The sequence below is a fragment of the Myotis lucifugus genome, unplaced genomic scaffold (assembly GCF_000147115.1).
Source record: "Myotis lucifugus unplaced genomic scaffold, Myoluc2.0 scaffold_299, whole genome shotgun sequence".
NCBI classification, from domain to species: Eukaryota; Metazoa; Chordata; class Mammalia; order Chiroptera; family Vespertilionidae; genus Myotis; species Myotis lucifugus.
In genome coordinates this window covers 1,200,158-1,207,363 of record NW_005871347.1, presented here as the reverse complement: position 1 = coordinate 1,207,363, position 7,206 = coordinate 1,200,158, and the positions used below count along the sequence as shown (strand labels likewise).

The window sequence follows — 7,206 nt, the reverse complement described above, 5'->3', positions numbered from 1 at the left end:
CATCTTGTGAGGGTGTGAGGGTTAATTTGCATATTACCTCTTCATTATATAGGATTGGCTTTAACTGGAGTTGGAAACGTTGCTATTACTGTGGACACTCTTGCAGTCAACATCTTTCCAGGACATGTTAGACACTGTAAATTCCCTCAACACACACTTTGAGACCAGATACTGAGTGTGGATTTTCCTCATTCATGTCATCCATCCATTCAAGAAATATCTGCTGAACACTTGCTAGTGCAGTGAGGAAATACATTTTCTGCCCTGTGAAACTTATATTCTAATGATATCATATAGGAAATAAACAAGTATATATGTAATATATCTGCTATTATAGTGCTGTGGAGAAAAAGCAGGATAAGGTGGAAAGAACATGGGAGGGGGATGCTGCTGTTTTATATAAGGTGGTTAGAGAAGGCTGTAGTGATGAATGGTATAGCAGAGATGTGGGAGAAGTAATATTGTGATCTAATCTGAGCAGATATAGGGGAGAGAACATTTGAGGAAGATGGAACAAGAGTACAAATGTGCTTGTTCTGTGGCAATTGTCCCCCCATTTCTTCAAGTTCTCATTTATTTTTTTCTAAGCATTAGAAGGAAAAAACCCTTTAAATGGAAATTTTCAGTCATACTAAAAGTATCTCATTTCTCACCGTTAGTCAGCCTCAATAATTTTTATTGAAAGCTCACTGGAGGACATTTTTTTCATTGATTTTTAGAGAGGGTGGAAGAGAGGGAGGGAGGGAGGAAGAGAGAGAGAGAGAGAGAGAGAGAGAGAGAGAGAGAGAAACATCCATGTGAGAGAGATATATCAATTGGTTGCCTTCCGCACATGAGTCAGGACCAGGCCTGGGGATTGAAGCTGCAATCCAGGTACCTGCCCTTGACCAGAATCAAACCCAGACTTTTCAGTGCTTGGGCCAGCACTCTAACCATTGGGCACACTGGCCAGGGCAATAGCCAGTCCTTTTAAGGAATTTGCTATAAATTGAAGCTGGGAAAAATAGGTTGGTAATTGGAGGGGTTGTAGAGTCAAGGAATTTTTTTAAAAGATGGGTGTTTTTCTAGTATCCTATATAATAAAGAGTTAATATGCTAATTAGACCGCAGCACAACCATCTGGACTATCATCCGGACGACTGTCCAGATGACCTTCCAGACGAAGCCGGGCTGCGAGGGCTGGCCAAGGCTGCAGGGGGCTGCGAGGCACTGCGAGGGCCGGTTGGGGCTGTGAGGGGCTGCGTGGGCTGAGCTCCTTGCACGAATTTTGTGCATCAGGCCTCTATATTTATATAAATAGAAAGTATAAAGCTGATGGAGTGATCCAAGAGAGAAATAAATTACAGGAACCATTTCTTTTAAAAATAAATGAAATTAATTTTATCCTAATCTGTGTACCCAATATCATTATTATATATACGCATATCCTTATGTATTAACCTATTTATTTCAAACTAGTGGCCCAGTGCATGGATTCATGCACATTGAAAGAAAGTTAATTAGAAGAAATATTTTAGCATCACTATTTGCCCTTTCTCTATAATAGAAGTGTCAACCAAATTCACGATGGACAATGACAGGTCAAAACACACGTGTGCAATTGGCACCAGCGAGAGCTTTACATGTATCGCACATGCACGAGTCAATGTTTATTTTTAAATTACTAGTGCATGTCATATGTACTGGCTGGTTGGACGGTTGCACGGACGGATGGTCGGTCACTTAGCGTTTTATATATAGATGAAGACAGTAGCTTATGGGGAGAGGTGTTAAAGAACATTCCTTCCCCCCCAATTTGGTGAGATTTCATTAGTTCAAAACTGTAGTATTTATATGTGGGTAACAAATTTTTTTTTATACATTACTAGAGGCCCGGTGCACGAAATTCATGCAAGAGTAGGCCTTCCTTTCCCTGGCTGCCAGCACGGGCTTCCCTCTGGCACCTGGGACCCAGGCATCCCTCGCAGAAGGAGGCCCTGCTCATCCACTGCAGCCTGCTGGTTGGTGGCCTGGGCCTCCCTCTGCAGGGTGATCATGGGGCAATGGCCGGGCCCCGACCAATTGCATCGCACGCCTTGGCTGGCCTGGAGCCAGTGGGTGTCATAGTGTGGTCCTGGATGGTCGTCCAGATGGTCGTCTGGATGGTTGTCTGGATGGTCATTCCGCTGTTCAGCCGTTTGGTCAATTTGCATATTATACTTTTATTATATAGGATTATGAAATAAATTAACTGGTCTTTTTTGTTTGTTTGTTGTTTTTTGTTGCTAACCTATTCTTCTCTGGTAATTTTCACCTGTTTATTTTTATCAGCAGTTTTACACAGTGCTTGCCCAGTAGTAGATTCTAAATTTTGATTTGGTAATCTCTATTATGGTAGTTTTACTATATGACCTTTTTACTAAAGAAAAGAAAAAATTAAAAACTTTTTAATTTGAAGTATAATTAAAGCACTTTAAAGGGGAAAATTTGATGGCCACTCTTTTCCTTTTTTTCTAATGTACTTGACCATGCTTTTACTGTAATTGCTTCTGATTACTGAGTTGCTCTCTGAGATAAGTTCAGAAAATTAAGTTGAAAGCTCATATTACAGTTACAGTACTTTATGTGCCTCTTTTTGTGATTCACTTATGTTTGAGTAAGTAGTTGTCAATATTTAGTGCTGGAGCATCATTGCAATAGCTTTTAATCTTCTTTGTTGGTCTTCCTCCAGATTTTCTTCCCTTACCCACTGATCCATGCTACTGACTTTGGATTTCTGAAACACAGATCTGATCAGGTCCTGTTATTGCTTAAAAATCTCCTGTGGCTCTCTGTTTATGGGAGTTAGTTCTCCCTCTTTTTTGTTTCTTGCCCACCTCCCTGCTCTTGCCCTCTGCTTTAAGGGATCTGGAGTGTTCCCTAGGGGGTTCTAATGCTAGTCTGACGTTTCTTACCGGAGGACCACAGGATAGAAGTCAAATTATTTTATCTGTGTACACAGAAAGTCCTCCATGAGCTGTGGCCCTTATCATCTGTCATGGTTCCATGAAGATGAGAAACTGATATCTCTGTGCTTTTGTACATACTATTCTTTTTTTCCAGAATACCATTACATTTCTTAGGTATCTGTTAAATCACTTCCCCTCCCTCCCTCCCTCCCTCCCTCCCTCCCTCCCTCCCTCCCTCCCTCCCTCCCTCCCTCCCTCTTTCTTTCTTTCTTTCTTTCTTTCTTTCTTTCTTTCTTTCTTTCTTTCTTTCTTTCTTTCTTTCTTTCTTTCTTTCTTTCTTTCTTTCTTTTTCTTTCTTTCTTTCCCTTCCTCCCTTCCTCCCTCCCTTCCTTCCTTCCTTCCTTCCTTCCTTCCTTCCTTCCTTCCTTCCTTCCTTCCTTCCTTCCTTTCTTTCTTTCTTTCTTTCTTTCTTTCTTTCTTTCTTTCTTTCTTTCTTTCTTTCTCCCTTTTCTTTCTTTTCTTTCTTTTCTTTCTTTTCTTTATTTTTTCCTTCCATGGACACAGTGTGTGCCCTGCTGGAGAACTTTTTTCCCCTTTAAATATATATTTTTTCATTTCAGAGGGAGAGAGAGATAGAAGCATCTATGATGAGAGAAAATCATTGATTGGCTGCCTCCTGCACACCCCACTGGCAATCGAGCTGGCAACCCAGGCATTTGCCCTTGACTGAAATTGAACCTTGGACCCTTCAGTCTGCAGGCCAATGCTCTATCCACTGAGCCAAACCAGCTAGGGCACTTCCTCTGTTTAAAAACTCAATATAGATGTCTCCTTTTTCTAGGAAAGCTTTCTTTTAGGCATATGTTTTTTTAAAAATATATTTTATTGATTTTTTTTTACAGAGAGGAAGGGAAAGGAATACAGAGTTAGAAACATCGATGAGAGAGAAACATCAGTCAGCTGCCTCCTGCACACCCCCAACTGGGGTTGTGCCTGCAACCAAGGTACATGCCCTTGACTGGAATTGAACCTGGGACCCTTCAGTCCACAGGCCAACGCTCTATCCCAGTGATGGCGAACCTTTTGAGCTCGGTGTGTCAGCATTTTGAAAAACCCTAACTTAACTCTGGTGCCGTGTCACATATAGAAATTTTTTGATATTTGCAACCATAGTAAAACAAAGATTTATATTTTTGATATTTATTTTATATATTTAAAAGCCATTTAACAAAGAAAAATCAACCAAAAAAATGAGTTCACGTGTCACCTCTGACACGCGTGTCATAGGTTCGCCATCACTGCTCTATCCACTGAGCCAAATCGGTTAGGACTTTTAGGCATATTTTTATCATGATTCCTCTACTCCATCATATTCTCTATTCTTTGTTACCTGTGTCCCTGTAACATTTTGCAGTTATTTTGTTGTAGTAATTGCTGTATTTTACTCTATTTGCTTTTGTGTTTAGTCCCCCTTGCTCCAACACAAACTTAGAATCACTCAATACATTTTGTTGAATGAATGATGGAGTAAAGTAAAAAATATTTCAACATTGACCTAGTTTTGATTGATCCATTTGGTTGGGCTTTTACATCAATTTTATTTGTACAAAATGTACAAATGAGCAATACAGATAGCATGTTTAAGAGAGTCATACTCCAAAGTATCTTAGGAAATTAATATTTTATTAAATGTTTGTCCTTATGAGCAGATAATGAGATTTGTTGATGATTTCATTATATATCACAAATCTCTATTTTTGTCTAAATATTTCAGTGTTTTTCTTTGTGGTGTCACTTTTTTCTCTTTGTCATTTCTATTTGGATACTGGCCTTAGACACCCTCTACCCTAAACATAACTTAATTCATTTCTTAAACTTGATCTGGACTTTTCCATTCGTGTTTTTTTATATCACTACTTTGTAAGTTACTTAGGTTTCTCTGCAGCATCTTTTTAAAAATAATTATTTATTTTTCAACTTATTTTTATTGTTGAAACTATTACACATGTCCTTCATTCCCCCCACACCTTCTCCCAGCCTTCTCCCTTCCCTGGCCTTCACCACACTGTTGTCTGTGACCAGGAGCTATGCATATATGTTCTTTGACTAATCTCTTTACCTTCTTTTATCTAGCCCTCCTGCCATACTCTCCTTTGACATTGCTTCAGTCTGTTCCCATGCTCCATGCCCTGGTTCTATTTTGTTCATCCGCTTATTTTATTCATTAGATTACACATGTAAGTGAGATCAGATGGTATTTGTCTTACTCTGACTGGCTTATTTCAATTTGCATAAAAATCTCCAGGTCCATGCATGCTGTTGCAAAAGGTAATATGTTCTCCCCGCCCCCCCCCCCCCGACATCTTCCACTTTATAGAATGGGAAACTGAGGCAGGGAGGTGGGGTGTGTGTGGCAAGGATCATGGTATATAGAAGGTGGCAAGGGGGCCTCTGAGCTAGGGATCATGCCTCAGGTGGGAGGCTGAGGCCAGGCAGGTGTGGCCTGGGTTAGGGAGCCGGGGAGGGGGCGGGGGCCAGCATGGGCAGGGCGGGCACAGAGAACATGAGCTTCTCAGTCTGGAGGAAGGCAATGTCCTTCTCGTAATAGGCGGCCTCATTGATGAACACGGGGTACACAGTGGACTCCCCTTCATAGAGCATGTCCTTGCCGCTGAACATCCGGAAGATGGGTGCTCCAGGCCGCAGTGGCTCGAAGTCTTGGTCCTGCAGCTGAGGATGCACGTTGCCTGCCAGGTCCCCGGCCTCCGTGCGTGGGAAGTCCACGCTGCTCACTTTTCTATACGCTTCCATCTCAAAGGCAGGAAATGCGGTGCCCTGGTTGAAGAGCTGGATGAAGTCCAGGGCTGTGGCCACCAAGGCCCTCATCCTGACGAGAAGGTCAGCCCACAGCACTCCCTGAGGCTGGGGGCCCAGCTCCAGGCCCAGTCCACTCTTGGCCATGGAGTTGACGCTGTAACTCTCTTCTCCGGGCAACTGGTACAGGAAGACCTGGCAGGGCAGCTCCGGGCTCTGCAGCTTAGGTGGCGGCACAGATGCATCGCAAAGATGTTGTGGGCGGATTCCGCAATGAGGCAGGTGCCCATGCTGGCCGTGGTGTTGTGCAGGTCCAGGACGAAGTCAAAGGCCTAGCCCGAGGCCTTGGGCCCCAGCAGTTGGTTCAGCTCTCGGGCCTATGTCACCTCATATGGGTCATCCGGGTGGACCCTGGCAGTGAGGAAGGCGCTGGTGAAGGCGCGGTTGAGGTCACAGTCCACGTAGCGGCGGCAGGCGGCTGTCGCTGCTGGGTTGGCCAGCACGGGCACTGCAGAGAAGCTGGGTCTCTGCAGCTCCCCCGGGGCCTGCAGCCAGTACTGCGCCAGGTAGACGCCAGACATCTCATTGCCATGGGTGCCCCCGATCACTGCCACATGGCGCAGGGGCTCTCGAGGCTCAGGCCGCGAGCACATCCCGTGTGGGTGGAGGGCCCGGTGGGTGGGCCTGCTTAGGGCCTGGTGCTGAGCTGGGGTGGGGTGGGGTGGTGAGCTCCCTGAGGTGTGACAAGTCCCAGAGTCCCAGCCAGGCAGCTCGGCTGTCTGTCAAAAGATGTGACTGAGGGCAGCTCAGCGGAGTGCCACTGCCCCCCACCTCCACTGACCCACTCAAGGGCTCTCCCTCCCGGTGCCCAAGTCCGGAGCTCCTTTCCTCATGTTCTTCCTTTTTAAGGCCAAGTAGTATTCCATTGTGTAAGTTCACCACAGCTTTTTTATCTATTCATCTACTGATGGGCACTTGGGCTACTTCCATATCTTGGCTATTGTAAATAGTGCTGCTATGAGCACAGGGGAGCATATATTCTTTCTGATTGGCATTTTGGAATTATTAGGCTGTATTTCCAGAAGTTGGTTCGAAAGGCAGTTTCATTTCTAATTTTTTGAGGTAACTCTACTGTGGTTGCACCAGTCTACGTTCCCACCAACAGTGAACTAGGTTTCCCTTTTCTCTACATCCTCAGCAGCACTTGTTTTTTATTGATTTATTGCTGCTATCCATTCTGGCTGATGTGAGGTGATACCTCATTGTCGTTTTAATTTGCATTTCTCTGATGATCAGTGACTTTGAGCATTTTTTTCATATGTCTGTTGGCCATATGTCTGCATGTCCTCTTTGGAGAAGTGTCTATTCAGGTCTTTTGGCCATTTTTTAATTGGGTTGTTTGTTTTCCTGGTGTTGAGTTGTGTAAGTTCCTTATGTATTTTGGAAATTAACCTCTTACCAGATA

General features: G+C 43.9%; 1 pseudogene; it reads right to left on the bottom strand.

Moving 5' to 3' along the window:
• Positions 1-5,435: 5,435 nt before the first annotated feature.
• On the bottom strand, positions 5,436-6,394 carry LOC102421414 (annotated as a pseudogene).
• Positions 6,395-7,206: the final 812 nt, after the last annotated feature.